Source organism: Molossus molossus, unplaced genomic scaffold (assembly GCF_014108415.1).
Source record: "Molossus molossus isolate mMolMol1 unplaced genomic scaffold, mMolMol1.p scaffold_m16_p_4, whole genome shotgun sequence".
Classification (NCBI taxonomy): Eukaryota; Metazoa; Chordata; class Mammalia; order Chiroptera; family Molossidae; genus Molossus; species Molossus molossus.
In genome coordinates this window covers 4,423,900-4,441,595 of record NW_023425377.1, presented here as the reverse complement: position 1 = coordinate 4,441,595, position 17,696 = coordinate 4,423,900, and the positions used below count along the sequence as shown (strand labels likewise).

The window sequence follows — 17,696 nt, the reverse complement described above, 5'->3', positions numbered from 1 at the left end:
CCCAAACATTTCTGCAGAACTATTTGATTTGACTATCTCTGGGAAGGTTGCCAAAAAGCTTTTCTCCCCATTTGGCCAATTAGAAAATTGAAGCACAGAGAGCTTAAGAGGCCTGTTGGAGGTCATGCAGCAGGACAGAGGCAGAACTGGGCTCAAACTGGGAAATCTCTGCAAGTCCCCAGCACTAGCCTCCCCTACCACACAGCCCCGCTCAGCTTTGTTGTGGAATAAGCAGGCATTATTTATTTCCCTTGTTATTTATGCGTAGCACGTTTGGAACAGGGCCCTTGATGATTAAAGTGCCTCGGGACAGAAAAGCCCAGCTGAAACATTCGTGAAAAAAAGAAACAGCAGCATCGACAGGGACATCCCCAGGCGAGAACACAGGAGTGCCACTGAGGACATGACCTCATCACAGGCGCTCAGGAGGTGACCTTGGGCCGGCCTTCTGGATTTCAGTCACCCTAGGACCAGGCCAATAGTCATCATCATTGTCAACCATAGTAGCATCACCCCTTGTGTTTTAGGGTCAGGCACACCAGGTTTACATCCAAGCCCTGCCAGTTCTGGCTGTGTGACCTTGGACAGCTAAACTAACCTCTCTGAGCCACAGTGTGCCTGGGCCTGGTTCCCAGGACAGTCGGGGAGTTTGCGGGATGATGCAGATGAAGCCATCACTGGGGTCAGGCACAGCTGGGACTTTATAGCCCTAAAAAACAATAGAGTCTGTTCTAAAAAGCCCCTTTATGTACAGTTTTGTGTACATTTGAGAGTAGGGTGAGCATTCAGGTTCTGGAGCAGGCTGCCTGAGATGCATCTTGGCTCCAACTCTGACTGACAGGGGAGAAAGTTATATAACATTTTAAAGCCTCATTTCCATGACTTTTAGATGGGGCCAATAGTAATCCCTACCCCAGGCTTGTGTAAAGTTTAAACAGGATAATACGTGCAGGGCTTATCACGGTACTGGACACAGGACAAGGGCTCCATAACTGTTATTAATATTTTCCATCTTCCCAAATGCCTACTTGGTAGTCAGCATATGTATCATTGCCCCTATATTCCAGACGATGGAAGCGAGGCTAAGGGAGATGAAATGGCTTGACCAAGGTCACACAGTTGGGAAATAACAGGGCTGGGACCTCTGTACTGGGCTCCCAACTCTAGGTCAGTGCCCTCTCCATTGCAAGCATCCCGAGGGGCGTTCATTAAACAAGACCCCGAGGTCTTGGTCAGCTCTGCCCAAACAGAATGGACGGGAAGACACTTGTGAAAAAAGCCTAGTTCACAGCTTCAGGTTGATTTGATTTCAGACCATCTTTCTTAGCTGTGTGATCTTGGCTGGAACATTTAACCTCTCTGAGCCTCTGCTTCTCACATATAACTTGACAGTATAATTACTGCCACAGTCCTCAGGGCTCAGGCTTGATGTGAGCAGGAAATGAGAATGGTTGTAAAAGTTCCCAGCACCAGGCCAAAAATACAGTGAGCACTCAGAAAGTGCCGCCATTCCCTCTCCTGCCCCTCAGTGCATCTGTCACTGCCTCCCCTGGGGCTCCTGGCTCCAGCTCCACTCCCAGCCAGAGGGACCCAAGTGACTGACGGGACCTGACATTCTGGCTGACAGTGCAGCTTCGTCTCCATCAGCCTGCCCCTGCCTCCCAGGCCCCAGCCACAGCAACTTCCTTCCACCTGAACACCGAGAAGTAATGAGGCCATGAGGGGCTGGGACAGGTCCAGGCCAGATCCTCCAGGTCCTGCCTTTCTCTCTCTCCCCTGCCCTTCTCCCAACTCAGGCTCCTTCTCCCAACTGCCCCTCATCCCCCCCTGAAACTTCTAAGGAAGCAGTACCCAGGCCTCTGATGATAATCCAGAAATTACCAACACCAAAAAGTATGAGATGATTTAATTCTACGAACCCTAGTGCATTCTTGCCCTGATCTAGGGGCACTGAGAATACAAAGTTGAATACGACACAGTCCTGCCCTTAGAGATCTCCAGAGAAAAACGATACAGCAACAGAAATGTACAAAATAATAGAACATCCCATGATAAATAAAAATGATAAAAGCTGCCATTTCTTTACTTGGAGCCTTATATGTGCTCCTGTTGAAGGTCACAGCTCGGGTTCAGAGAGGTCATTAGTCTTGCCAAAGCTCACACAGCCAGTAAAGGATAGAACTAAATTCTAGTCCACATCTGTCTGATCTCAGAACTCGGGCTCCTTTCACTTCATCAAGTTTATCTCTACTGGTAATGTCCCAAATGTAAAAGGAATAGTTACCATGCAATGTGAAGAGTGAAATAAAAGGGCACAAATGACAGAGTGAATCACTTGCCTGGGGAAGGGGCAAGAAAGATGTCACAGAGACTTTTCATGAGTTAGATGCAGCAGGATGGTGACTATGTATGTGTATACCTATAGCGGTATTTCTACTTCTCTGTCTCTCTCTCTGAAATACGGTCTCCCGTCTCCCAGACTCCCTGAACAAAATTGTCAGCCCTCTCTGTACTGCATATGGTGATCATAATTGACTTTATGCAGTTGGGGCTGGGAGTTGACTAGCTAATCAAGAAAGTCAATTAAAGTAGGAAATAATTTGAATAATGGAATATATGCTGCCTGTCTTGTAATGTTCTGGCTGCTATAACAAAATATCACAAACTGGGTGGCTTATAAAATACAGAAATGTATTTCTCACAGCTCTGGAGGCTGGCAAGTCCAAGGTGAGACGTTCTGGTGAGAGCCTTCCTCCTGGGCCACAGCCGGCACCTGCTTGCTATACCCTCCCATGGTGAAGGGGTCTCTTTTTTTTAATCCTCACCCGAGGATATGTTTTTATTGATTGTTAGAGAGAGAGAGAGAGAGAGAGAGACATCAATGTGAGAAACATTGATCTCATACGTGCCCCAACCAGGAGTCAAACCCACAACCTAGGTATGTGCCCTGACTGGGAATTGAACCCACAACCTTTTAGTGCACAGGATGATGCTCCAACTAATTGAGCCACAGCCAAGGCTCTATGGGGTCTCTTTTATAAGAACACTAATCCCATAATCCTTTTCCTGAGGGCTCCACCCTCATAACCTAATCACCTCCCAAAGATCCCTACCTCCTAATACCATCACAATAGGCGTTAGGATTTCAACATATAAATTTAAGGAGACTCAAATATTCAGACCATAGCAGTGCCTAAACAACTGATTCTACGGTAAAGCATGTAAATGTGTATGTGTCCAAACATTTAGATGGAGGCCTCTGAAGTCTGCTGATAGGATTCCGCGATCATCTTTTTCCATAAACCACAGCTACAGTCTGTCTAACATTTACACTTCAGGTGTCCTCAACATGGAACAAGAAGAAGCAACCCCAGTGCAAAATTCTTTCACATTTTTATTTTCCTAAACGGGATGTGAACTGATGAAATATGAGCGCACACAAAAAAGCTGATTGTTCCAATGAAAGTCAAGTTGAGCGCTTTGGAAACACTCCATGAAAATGAGTTATTGTAAGGTAACAAATAGAACTGATTCCTGCTAAAATGCGATTCGACTGGCAGGGCACAAAGACTCGTGTCAACTCGACTGGAGAGTAACCTACTGGCCTTGGTTTTCAGCCTGCCACCGGCATTAGGGAATAGGGAAAAGAGTCATTTATCAAAACAGACAGCTAAGTGGAAGCCAGAGAGAACATTTTCTATTTCTGAGGCCCCCACCCCCCACGGCTCATTGTCACAGCCATGTCTCTCTTCCCTAACTTTCAGGGCTCTCAGCCGGTGTCTCCAGTCTCATACTGGTGACAGGAAGTTGTAAGGACACATACTGTGAGGGGATGGCAAGAGAGGAGGACCTGGAAGAAAATGAGGCTGGGGGGCATTAGTTTGCAAAGATCTTGGATACCAGGCTGAGGCATCTGGACTTTATTCTATAGGTAACGAGGAGGGACTGAGGTTGGGTGTGCTACAGAAAGGTCACTCAGGCAGTTGACATGGAGAATGAGCCGGAGGAGAATGGAATAGAGAGGATATTGAGGAGGCTGCTGCAGTCACCTGGGCAAGAGATGATGAGGCTGAAGCTAAGATGGGGAGCAAGGTAGAGATGGGGGAGATGATACCAGGTCCAACAAGGGATTAGACACAAGGAAATAAAAAAAAAAGGCCTGAAGATGCCCAAGTTTCTCTCTTGACCAGTGATCCCACCCACCCAGTGAGATGAGGAAGACAGCAGTAAAAACAGCTTTGTGGTTAAAAAAGTGAAGGCTTCTGTGTTGGCCATTTAATAAGCTTGAGAGGCAGACAGAGGAGGATTCCAGAAACATTCAGACCTACTGAGGAGATAGCATCATAGAAACAGAGCTGTTCTGGCTGCTTGAATTGGGTAAAAAACACCCCCTGCCTTGATTGTATCTGACTGCCTCACTCCATTCAAGACTTCGCAGCGGGAGCTGGAGTGGAAAAAGCCATGGCTTTGAGATAATCTTGATCTGGGCAGAAACTCCTAGCTCTTCTGATGTAGCTCTGGATATGTGATTTCATGCCTCCAAGCCTCTGTTTCTTCATCTATCACATGGAAGTAAGTAAAAACACATTCTTCATGGACTGTATTGAGAATCATATGAGATAATGGATATAAAGTACCAAGCTTGTGCCTGGAACCTAGTAGGTGTTCAGTAAATGGTGGTAACTAGTAATCAGCAATGGTATTTTATTTGTAATCTATAAAATGTCATCTATTACCCGGCTAGTGTGGCTCAGAGGTCACCAGTTCAATTCCTAGTCAGAGCACATGCCCAGGTTGTGGGCAAAATCTGCCGTGGGGGGCATGCAGGAGGCAGCCAATCAGTGTTCTCTCTCATCAGTGTTTCTCTCTCTCACCCCCTCTCCCTCTCTCTAAAATGACATTTTTAATGTCATCTATTATTTTATTAACCCTACAGCAATCAAACAGTTGTAATTCTGGAGTAGAGGATCAAGCGATTCCAAGGGATTTGAAAAACAGATATTTATTCATCTCGGTTCAATAAGACTTTCCTGGCTTCCTAGGTGCCCAGGCCTGTATAGGTGCTAGGAATTTAGGAGCACCTTACAGAGTTTGCCATGCTTCTCCTTGTACCACACACACATACACACACACACACACACATCCAAGTGGACAGTCACAATCACCAAGGGGGGTTCTCCCCACCTTTGCAGAGGCGCTATCAAGAGCTGAGTTAAACAGACATCCCATGCTGGGCTCTGGGCACACAGAGAAGAGTCACACCAAACCAAACCTGCACCCTAGGGCCTTAGAGCCCAGTGCTGAGCATCAGTGAGTCTTGAACGAGCTTTTTCTCCAGGAACCAGTGTCCACCCCCGCCTCAGGCTCCCTGCCCATGCACAAGGCTGCCAGCCCATCTGTGTCCTTGAGAACATGCTGGGCTCCTGACCCAGGCAGCAGCTGGTCCACTACCTGCTGCCCCCAATCTGGCACCTGTCCAGTGAGGACAGAGAGATAGAACCCAGGATCTGGGAAGGAGTGTGGAACCAGAACAAGGCTTGATTTTTATTGAGTTTGGCCCTTTACCAGCTGTGTGGGCTGCAGCAGTCACTTTTCACTCCAGGCTTCAGTTTCCTTATCCAGAAAAGAGGGATAGTAAATCCACCTCGTAGGATTGTTACGAGGACAGGAGCTCTGTTAGGCTCTTTTGATTGGAAGTGACAGACATTCACTGAATGCCAACTTAAGGGAAAAAAAATGTATTGATTCAAAGTGTAACTGAAAAAGTTTAAGAGTAGATCTGACTTCAGAAAGCACATGCTCAAATAACATAATCAGAAATCTCCTTCCCTTTCTCAGTTCTTTTGTCCTCCAGAATTGCTTTATTTTCAGATAGATCTTTCCTTGAAGGAGCCCTACATATTCTACCAACACAGAGAGAGCATATGCTTCTTTTCCAATAGTCTTAAGACTGGTCCTAATTGGCTCTTGTGACTATATGATGTGATTTTTTTTTTTCAAGCCACTCAGTTTTGGAGTGGTTTATATTATACAGCAAAAGTAACTGGAACACTATGCAAATAGAGGGAAAGATACTTTCAAAGAGAATAATTTTGATATAAAAGTATTAAAAGAAATCCTTGGGAAAATGTTTTTAATCCATGATATTTGTGCAGAAATGAGTCTCTTGAGAAGTGTATTGCCAAAGTCAAATGAAAAACAAAGAATGCTATAATGAGCTGTCAAACTTTACTGAAAAAACTATATATCCTCCAAAAATCAAATACCTAAATCAATTCGTTTGTCTTTAAAATCAGCACATGCTTTCAATTATGACTGATATACTGTTAAACTTAAGGTATCATTAATTTTATTTCATATTTTAACTCTTGACAAAATAAAATCAAGTCTGTCAACCTGAATTATGTCTCTGGATGATCCCCATGAAATCCCCGTGACAATTATCACGACAAACGTCTGCACACCTCTATGTGTTTACTGAGTATCTCCCTACCCACAAGAAGGTGAACACCTTGAAGGCAGGGCCTTCGTCTGTTCTGTTCATTAATGGATTCTAAGTACCTGTAATCATTCTGGGCACATAGTAGGTGTTCAGTGCCCCCCATGTCATGAGACCCTCCTTAGAGCTCCTTTCTCTCTTGAGGTATTCCTCCCCTGCCCCCTTGACAGTGGTGGGGTCGCATGGCACCCAGAATTTGCCACCGACTCCAAAGAAACACTCTCTCCTCTCTTTAACTTCAACCTTTTATGCCCTCAAGGTACACAAACTTGCTCGAAAATCAGTTAGTATATCCCTACTGGGTGGACTGGTACCTCACTTTGCCTGAGGGTGCTTGGCACCTATATTTTATTTCCGACCTCTGTGGCATCAGCTAACACTGAGATAGAAACAGTCTGTTTGACACCTGTCACACATACATTCTATCATTGAATGTTCACAAGTTCCCTGCGACACAAATGTCTGTGTCTCCATTTTGCAGACAGGGAAGGTGAGGCTCAGTAAGTCTTCCCCCTCTGATCTCTGAGACTGGATAAATGCTGACAAGTTACTTGTCTCTCAGTTGCCCCAGAGAGCTGTGGGCATTGCTGTCCTTGGATCCTGGATGCCTCCACTAGACAGTGAGTCAAGGTCTGGTTATCTGCTGTTTCCTCTGTGGGACTCCGCCTCCCACCCAGTCATGAGAACATTCTTGAACCCCAGCCAGGCAGCACCCAGAGAAGCTGCTGGCCCTGATCAGCTGGACCTCTTATCCATCACTGTGATAAGCAGCTTGGTGGGGAGATAAATGAATGTGATTATTAGCCTCAAATGAGGTTTGGGGATTATCTGTGGATTCTCTCTATCCTGTGGCAGATACAATGGAGAAAGCAGGGGCTGATTTTAGATCCCAGGAGAGGGGACCAGCACCTTCATGACTTAAATTGTACTAAAGCTTGAAAGTCAAATGGATTTGGGTGTGAATCCAAGCTCTATGACTTTGGACAAATCACTTCACCTCTCTGAGCTTATTACCTTCTTCTGTACAAGGAAGCAGATACATGCTAAGACATGGTCTTTGTCATCAGAAGAGGAACATGCTCCAAAATTCTGGTTTGAAGGATTTTACATATAAACATAAAGCTCTACATTGACTGCCTCTAAGCATCTTACCTCCTATTGCAATTCCTCAGCAACAGCTTGGAAGAGCAGACTGAACTACTAATAAAACAACAACAGTAATAATAGCAGTCAGCATTTACTAAGCTCCCTTTACATGCAAGCACTTCACAGGCATATTAACATTTACTCCTCTCAATAACCCCCCAAAAAACTCTATTCTGTTTTATTCTCCTCTTACATAGGAGAATATTAGGTTTCATGTGGTTTGTCCAGTGTCACAAAGTCAACGAGGAGTAAGAACAGGCCTGGAACCCAAGTTCTAGTCTCCAAAGCCAACATGGGAACCCCCTGCTAAGTGCCTCCATGGCATGTGCCATGACTTCTGTGAAATATTCTGATGCAGGTTTGAACTGACATTATTTGAGTGATTTGGGGGCAATCCGATTGAACTATGTCTGCAAGCCCTTTGAGTCCTGTTTATTCAACTGTAAACTGGTTGTTTTAAGGACTGAATGAGATATCATAAATGTTTGAGAAATATCATTTTACTTCTTTTCTCCTCAAAAATTAATATAAATTGATTTGTTGACATAATGACAACTGGGATTTAAGAACACCGATAAAAAAAAAAAGGAAAATAAGTCAACTGTGAAATGGATAATGTTGGGAATTGTCTACCCACCTATTCAATGTGTCACATAATGTTATAACTTTTGAGATGCTGTGCACGGCACTGACACTGGAGCTAGATGACGTGGAAAACAGTGGAGAAGGTGTCATTCTCACTGACTCAACAAACATTTGTTGAGCCACTTTCCCCAGCAGTGTGGGTTTGGAGACAAACACAATGACATGGTCCTTGCTCTCATGGAGATTACATTTGGTGAGAGAAACAGAAAGTGAGAAACATAAATATTTTGAAGAGCAGAGAGTGTTATAAAAAATGAAACAAGGTTGCCCTGGCCAGTTTTGCTCAGTGGTTTGAGCATCAGCCCATGGACTGAAGGGCCGAGGGTTCAATTCCCAGTCAAGGGCACGTACCTGGGTTGCAGGTTTGATACCTGACCCTGGTCAGGATCCTGCAGGAGGCATCCAGTTGATGTGTCTCTCTCACATCGATGTTTCTCTCTCCCTCCCCCACTCCCAGTCTACCTAAAAATCAATGGAAAAATATCCCCTGGTGAGGATTAACAAAAAGAAAAGAAAGAAACAAGGTAACCATATAAAGGGTAATTGCGGATGAGAAAGGACTATTTTAGAGAATGTGGGCATATAAACCTTCTCAGAGAAGACATTTGTACAAAGGCTTGAATGTTGAGAAATAGTCTCATGGAAAGAGCTAAGGCCCCAAGCTAAGAATGAGAGTTGTACACTCAAGAAATGAAAAAAATTCTGTGTCTGGTATGGAGTGAGTAACAGAGTAAGTGATAAAATAATAAGATTGGAAGGACAAGTAGGGCCAGACCATATGAAACCTTAAAGATCATGAAAGAATGTTCAGGTTTTATTCTGAGGTCAACAGAAAAGATACCATTAAAATTTTAGGAGGCTAATAACTTTCATACTTTTAAGAGCCACATTGGACCCAACATATAGACACTTGATCCATGACAAAGATGACATGCAGAGCAGTACACGGAAAATGCTTTCTTCCAATGATGCTGTGTCAATAGGGAAGCCATATGGTAAAAAAAAAAAAAAAACAACTTAGCCCCTACTTCTTAATATACACTACAATCAATTCTATGTGGATTGTAACTATAAATATAAAAGGTAAAACAATACAGATTCTAAAAGATAACAAGGAGAATGTATTCATGATGTTGAATAGACAAAATTTTCTTAAACAGAACACAAAAAGCACTAACCATAGAGAAAAAAATTGATAAACTGAACTATTATAAAATAGCAACTTTTGTTTATCAAAAGACACCATCAACAGAGGAAAAGGACAAGCCATGGACTGGGAGATATATCTATATATCTATTTATCTATTTATCTATATATCTATATATATACCTATCACCTCAAAGAATTCTTAGCCAGAATACATAAAGAATTCCTACAAATCAATAAGAAAATGACAGATACCACAATAGAAAAATTGACCAAAAATAAAATGAACAAGCAATTGACAAAAGTTTTCCAACAGCCATTAAACATGTGGAAAAGTACTTCATTAGTTATCAGGTAAATTTAAATTAAAACCACTACATATTCACTACATACATAGAATGGCTAAAAGTGAAAATATATCGATAATACCAAGTATTGGTGAGGATGTGGAGCAACTAGAACTTCCATATATAGTTTATGGGAGTGTAAATTGATATCCACACTTTTAGAAGTATCTACTGAAGCTAAATATATGCACTTCTTACCCATTTATTTCATTCCTGGGAATATAACCAACAAAAACTCTTATATATATGTATCAAAAGATTTATACAAAATTTGGAAACAACCCAAAAATCCATCAACAAATTGAGAAATAGTCATATCATAGAATACTATACAGCAATGAAAAGTAAACTATTGCTGACTCAGGCTACAACACGAATGAATCTCACAAACATGACATTTAGCAAAGGAAACCAGACACACACACACACACAAACACATACTGTATGATTTCATAAATCAGTAACATTAATCTATAGTGTCAGAAGTCAGAATTGTGGTTATCTCTGAGGAGGAGTAAGTGGGTAATAATAACTCGGGTACCATGGTGGAGACTCATCATCTTCCTTTTCACTATCTGGATGCTGGTTGCACAGTTGTGCTCACTTTGTGATAATTAATTAAACTGTTTACATAAATCATGTTCTTTTCTGCACGGGATATATACTTTAAAAATCACCTTGGAGAGCAAGAGTGGAACCAGAGAGACCAGTCCAGAAGTTATAGTAACCCAGGCAGGAGCTTGTGATGGTGTCGATGAGAAGGGATGTGGTGGAGAGAGACAGAAGTAGACTAATTTAGGATGTATTTTGGTGAAAGAGCTGAATTGACTTTTTGATATGTTGGGTGCTGAGGAAAAGAATGAATTCAACAGTGGTCCATGAGTTTGTGACCCATGCAGCTGGGCAGATGTGGAACCACTGGTCCAGATGAGAAAGACCAGGAAAAGAACCAGCACAGTTCAGATGCCTTGATATGTTACCTCATTTATTTTCCCCAACAGCTTTCCTTGTTAGCTATTATTTTTTAAATTTTTTTGCCTTTATTGATTTTAGAGAGAGAGGAAGGGAGAGAGAGATAGAAATATCAATGAGAGAGAACATCAACTGGTCACCTCCTGCATGCCCCCCACTGGGGATCGGGCCCACATACGGGGCATGTGTCCTGACTGGGAATCGAACCGGCGACCTCTTGGTGCATGGGTCGACACTCAACCACTGAGCCACTCTGGCTGGACCCTTGTTAGCTATTTTTATCCCCACTTTACAGAGAGGAAACTGAGACTCTCAGAGATAAAATTATTTATCCAGGCTTACACAGGTCTGGGAGGAGCCTGCCTCTGTAAGGCAAGTCTTGGCAAGTCTCTTGACTTCTTTTTTTCTTCACCCTCAGAGTGGGGATGAGTCCTACCCACCTCCATAGAGTTAATATACCTCAGGTTTTTAAGGGGCCTGATACAAGGTACAAGTCAGCCGTTTGTAAGTTAGCCATTATTAGGGCCTATGTGGACTTTCCCACAGGGGTGGAGAAACAGAAGGTAGATTTCACTTCCTGAGCCAAGACTGAGTTTCATTAGCATAATGATTGCCCTTTAAAGTACTGAAAGCAACGATGGCATATGTCACTGCCACATAATAGAGACCATCAGGACCCAAATCCAGGAGCCAAAAGACATAAAGTACGTACGGTAGAGGCAATTCTGGTTTTGGCAGGGTGTTGGATGCCTGGGTGACAACGTGCTCTTCTGTATGTCGGAAAGGAAATGTGTGGTGATTATTCAGCAACCATTTTGGACAGCTAAATTCCAGTCTCTTCCAGGTACTCAGAGGTGGGGGGGGGGGGCATATGTTTTTACTCTCTGGAGTCAGTAGTTCAAAAAACTCTGATTAAGTGATGCTTCTTATCACTTCTCTCTTACTTGAGTTATTGCAGCAGCCTCTAAACTAGGCTCCTCCAATTTCTTCCCCTTCAACAAATACTGAGTACCTACATTGTTCTGCTAGAACAAGCCCACAGGTGTAATGTCCTCATGGAGTTTCAGGTCCAAATGACTCCAGAGTGATATTCTGCTGGTGAAAACCACTTTGCAAATTGTAAAGGACAGACCCCATGTTGCTACCGTGGGATGATCAAGGTGATGGTGGCAGTTTTTAATGCACAGCTGTTGTTGCCTTCAGTGGCTCTCTACTGCCTGCAGGATAAAAACATACTGGCAAGTCTAAACTGAACTCCAGCCTCATTTCCCATTCCCTATTCCTTACATCAGCATTACACTCCATCCACACCAAACCACTCACAGCCCTTCATTTCTATAGCCCAAGGTCCTTGAATATTCTGTTTTCTCTGTCTGAAATGCTCTCCACCTGTCTACCTTGAAACTACCACGTCATCCTTCAAGATCTACTTTCAGCCTTCTATAACTCCTCCCCACAGGCAGTGTTCATCCCTCTTTCCTCTCCATTCACAGCACTCTCCACATGAGTTTTTTTTAGTATGGGTTAAAATATAACAGAATGAGCTAAGAATCATCTTCAAATCCCAGTTCCCTTCCTGCTTACTAGACAATCTGATCCAGTAGGCCTGGGTGCAATGGTTAAGATCTAAAGCTTTGAGTCAAAGTTAGGTTAAGTCCCAGCTCAGCTATTTACCAGCCTCATGACCTTGACCAAGTTATTTACCTCCCTCAGGTTCTAACTCTGTAAAATGGGGATAGAAATAGGCAGGAATGATTAACTGAGACACAGTGTGTAAAACACTCAGCATAGTATCTGACATCTGGGAAGCAATGAACAAATGGTAGTTCTTATTGAAAAGAATTTTGGTTTGTTCTGACCCTGGTAGCCTATCTATTTCTTGCTCACCCCACCCATCCCCAGGTTGAGCATCTCTGCTGAGTATTCACCAGGTTGTATTATGGTCCATTGTTCCGGCACCTGTGTCTCTCACTGATATGAAATCTTGGCAGGCAGGAGCCATGTCTTGGTTCTAGATCTCTAGCCTGCAGTACAGCATCAGAATAGCGTCATCTCTCACAAGCTGTGTGATCTTGGGCAGGTCAGTCTGCCTCTCTTGGTCTCAGATGTTTTCAATGTTGGAGAAAATAACAGATAAGGTTGTGGATATGAACGTGCTTTGTATGGTGTTGAGTGAGCTGTTGCTATGGTTTTGCCATGTGGGGTGAAAAGGGGCTGTAATTCAGGGTCCTGGCATCTCACAGTCTCAGATCTGTGGCCCTCTACCTCTTTTTCTTCCCTATCCCATGGAATATTAATGTGACCCTCTTTTTTAAAAACATTCTTGGCTGATTTATACCTAACAGAAGATGCCACAGTGACCTTCACAATAGCTTAAGCCTTTTCAGGGAGAAAGGGACTATGGATGCATCTGTGTGAGGTAAGTTCCTCTCAGAACGCTAACCACTGAGAACACTTCAGTGAGCAAGACAGACCTAATCCTTGTCCCTGGAGAGTTTCAATCTAATTGAGGAAAATTCAATGACAAACAGGTAAATATGTCAATAAAATAATTTCGAAGAATAATAATTACTATGAAAAATGGCATAGGCAATGTTATAGACTAATTGGGGGAACAAATATTAAACAGAGTGGCCATAGAAAGCCTCTTTAGGAGGTGACATTTGAGCCAAAATTCAAAGGACAAGAAGGATTTAGGCATGTAAAGATCAAGGTTATTAAGGGTCTCGAATAGAAAAAACAGCAAAAAATATATATATTTTTTAATTTTTAAAAAGCAGCTTGTTACAAAATGGAGATCACTATAAGTAAGAATTACTGAGTCAGGAGAGAGTTGGTGATGATGAGGCAGAGGGGTTAGGCAGGGATGATGCCAAGTGGGGCTTTGCAGGCTGTGATTTTAAATATATATATATAGAAATCAAGTGAGCAATCACATGAAAGAAAATAAGTAACTTTGACCTATGCTTCTCACATGTACATTCATTTAGCAGATGTAATTCAACATCTATTGTGTGTCAGTCACCACTCTAGGAGATGGAGATACACAGAAAATTTAAATATGGAACCAGTTTTTATGAGCCTGGTAATGGAGGATATCGATGCATAAGTAATTATAATGCAATGTGATAAGTCTAGTAGAAGAATGCAAAGTAGAGGGAGCTTAGAGAAAGGAATGATTGACTGTGCCTTAGGGATCAGGGACATTTTTATTTGAATGAAGACACTTTAATTTGAAGATAAAGCATAAGCAGTAAGGTTGGAAGAACATTCCGGCCAAAAGGAGCAGCAGGTTCTAAGGCACTGGGGTACCTGGTCAGAATGAGTGGTCAGGTCATATGTCCCGGTAAGAACACAGTTGAAGAGGAGATCCAGGGTCTTCTTGGTTAAGGACCAAAGATTGTATCTTATTATAAATTATATACATATATTAGAAAGCTCTCTCTAGGGCATGGTAGATGATTAACAGGAATGTTGTACTAGAGGCAGTTAGACCAGTGAGTCAAATATCCAATAGAGTAGGTACAAGAACATTTGTTCATTGGCCACAAAAATGGAGAGGAAGGGAGAGCTATATCCAAGGCAGGATGCCCTTAGTCCCTTAGTTACAGGACCCTACGTCTCCAAACTTCAGAGCAGAAGTGACTGTATGGGGAATTCCTCCATGTCTCCCTCTTGGTTTCACAGACAACTCTGCTGGCGCCCTCTCTCCTCCCCGTCACCAGCCCCCGCCTCCTTTCTTAGGAAGCTTGGGTCTCCCAGGGAACGGGTCTGCCCTTGGGGGTAGCCTCTCGGCTCTGTGCCCTGCAGTTCGGCTGACATTCAGTGTGGACAGAAGAGAGGCTAGTGACCCCACAGGCACATGTGCTAGCCCAGGCAGGTGGGAGCGCCTCCGCAGAGGAGTCCAGAAAGAGGGAGGGAAAGGCTTGCCAGAATCTCGGTCCGGGTGTCCAGGTCGGCCGCGGAGGAGCTGCAGCCTCCAAAAGGTTCGTAGAAAGCGCGCTCGCTCTCTGTTGCTAAGCCGCCACCTCCTCCGCTGGAGCAAGTCCGCTGGAGAGACCCTAGCCGTAGGCCCTGCGCTGTGGAGCTCCCTGAGGGTGGCTTCCTCCGGCCCTCCTTCCTTCCCCCGGTAGCTCTCACCGCTGGCTCTGGCTCTTCCGGGCCGAGGCAGAGGGCGCCACGGGCTTATTCTTGCTTCAGCACCACCTCAGGGACAGCTCCCGGGCCAGGCGGGGTCCTCTTCCCGGGTCAGCACTGCACAGGAGGACAGCGGCAGCCCTGCCGGCTCCTCTCCTTCGGTCCGGGTTCAGCACCAGGGCCGCTGAGGACAATCAGTCCCTCGCCCCTGCGGGCTCTGCTCCGCGCGTCAGCTCCGCGGCAGCGGACAGCTCTTGCCAGCCACCCGCTTTCTGCCAAGCTGCAAACAAAGCCGAGGGGCTGGGGCCTCCCTCGTTCCTTGTGGGTGGGTGTTTGCGTCGCTTGCTTGCTTGCTGCTCGTTTGGGGGATTTCGGCTTCCCCCAGAGCAGTGTCAGGGGCGACCTGAGGAGGGGGGCCTAGTTGCAATTGCGCTTTGGTCTATAGTTCACCAAGGCCTGGCTGTGCAATGGCGGGTCCCAGCTGGAAGAAGGTGGGAGGAGAGATAGGCACAGAGGGTCCCTAGCTCCAGCTGGGTGAGCTGGACCTAAGCTAGGAGGAAGGACTGTGTGGTCCCTTTTCCCTCCAGATCCCCACCTCCACTCTAGCTCAGCACCATGCACTTCCTTCTAGGAGCCTAACGCAGATGCCCCAGGCTGGCAGCTGCAATCACTGACTCTGACTGTCCCCAGAACATCCCTAGAAAGTGTGAGGCTGAGTTTCCGTGGGGGAGGGGGCTGAGAAACCACGGGGAAGCCTCACAAATGGGGCAGCTAAATGCTCCCCCTCCCTCCTGCCCAGGGTTTCTCCCCTATTTCCTGAGTAAAGCCACAAAGAAGGAAGGGGGGTGAGGAGAGTGGGCAGTAGGTTGTGAACAGGCTTGGCTCTGGGAGGTTGCAGTTAGCAAGAAAAGAGGTTGAAGAAGTATGAGAAGCTGAGAGGTTCCCAAACAGAAAAGCCAGTTCAGCGGCAGAAAACCAAATGTGGGAGTGGAAACCTTTTTCTTGCAAGCTGAAGCTGGGAGGACCCTTGGATCATGTGATCCTTTCACTCACTGATAGTCTCACTGAGAGACCCAGACTAGGGGACAGAAGTGATTTGCCGAAGGTCAGGCTGCAATTTAGTAGCAGAATTGGGCCTTAAAGCCCAGGCTCCCAAAATTCTGGGCCTGTTGTATAACATTCATAGAGAAGTCTTTTAAAATCCCAGATACAGCCCTGGCCGGTTTGGCTCAGCGGTTAGAGCGTCGGCCTGCGGTCCGGAGAGACCCGGGTTCGGTTCCCGCTAAGGGCATGTACCTCGGTTGCAGTTTGTCCCCGGCCCTGGTTGGGTCGTGTGGGTGGCAACCACTCGATGTGTCCCTTTCACGTCGATGTTTCTCTCTCTCTCTCTCCTTCTCCCTCTATCTGAACAAAATATCGAAAAATGTCCTCGGGTGAGGATAAAAAAATAAAAAAATAAAAAAAATAAAATCCCAGATACAGGGAGAATAGCTGAGTGGTTTTCATTCTGAGTCCAAAATTTCAGCTCTGTCACTAGCACATGGCTTTGGGCAAGTCTCCTTCTGAGAAGATGGATTAATAGTACCCACTTTTGAGAATTTAATGAAAAACCTGTATAATGAGATTAGTGTAGTACCTGGCACATAGCAGGTGCTCAAAAAAAAAAAAAAGGTAGCTACCATTCCTGTTATTGTTCCTTTTTTGTAAACGTGTGCTGAGGACTTGTTATGTGTCAGGTACAGGCTGTGCACTAAGGAGACGGAGAAGTGTCCCGAGGAGGACAGAGACCAGCAGAGGAAGCTGAGAAGAAAAACAGTTGCACTGTGATGTGATAAGTGCTTTAATCTAGTTTTCCAGGCTGTGGGATTTCCCATGCAGGAGTAATGAACTGTGGGGAAAGAAGAAGAAAAGTACCTTAGACAGATGGAACTGTGGAAAGGCCTTAAGGTGTGAAATCACAGCCACCAGGGTGATGTCACTGTGCCAGAGGAGCTTCAAAATGGGGACTGTGAAATGGGAGTGGAGAGAAAGGGTGGAGCTAGTCTCCAAAGAGCATTTTGTGACTAAATATGTCATATATATATATGTGTGTATGTGTGTGTGTGTGTATGTGTGTGTGTGTGTGTATTTTTTTAATCCTCACCTGAGGATATTTTTCCATTTATCTTCAGATAGAGTGGGAAGGAAAGAGGGAGGGAGGGAGAGAGAGGGAAACATCAACATGAGAGAGACACATCAATTGGTTGCCTCCCGTATGACTCCAACCAGGGCCAGGGATGAACCTCAACCAAAGTACATGCTGAAATTGAGCCCAAGACTCTTTGGTCCACAGATTGATACTTTAACTGCTGAGCCAAATTAGCCAGGGCTCAAACATGTTGTTGTTTTTTTTAAAGAGAAAGAATAGTATAAGAAACCCCCACGTATCCATCATCTATCTTCAACAATTGGCTAATTTTGTTTCATCTCTACTCACATCTACTCTCATCATACACACACGCACACACGCACACACACACACACACATACACAGAAAGACCTATTTTGAAGAAAACCCAACACATTATATCACTTAGTGCAGAAAGCTTTTAACACCAATAACAACTTTTGCCATTCAAATGTTGTTCCACTAACTCAAATCGTAACTTTCCCTCCTTGATCTTTTCTGAGCATTCCTATTCTTAGCAGAAAGTTTTGAGAGAGGCCATACTATGGTAATTAACTACATGCTTTAGAAAAACTATATCAGAAAAAAAAAAACCCTCAACACGTTTGACCAAGTCAGAATTGTTTATCTCTCTTA

The 17,696-nt window shown here is 44.3% G+C and overlaps 1 protein-coding gene across 1 annotated transcript in view; it reads left to right on the top strand.

The window, feature by feature from the left end:
• Nucleotides 1-14,568: 14,568 nt before the first annotated feature.
• Nucleotides 14,569-17,696, top strand: part of CPLX2 (complexin 2) — a 74,191-nt gene continuing 71,063 nt past the window's right edge. The window contains exon 1 of the mRNA XM_036242101.1: nt 14,569-14,742. The gene's annotated coding sequence lies outside the window, so the exon portion shown is untranslated. The remainder of the gene's footprint in view (nt 14,743-17,696) is intronic.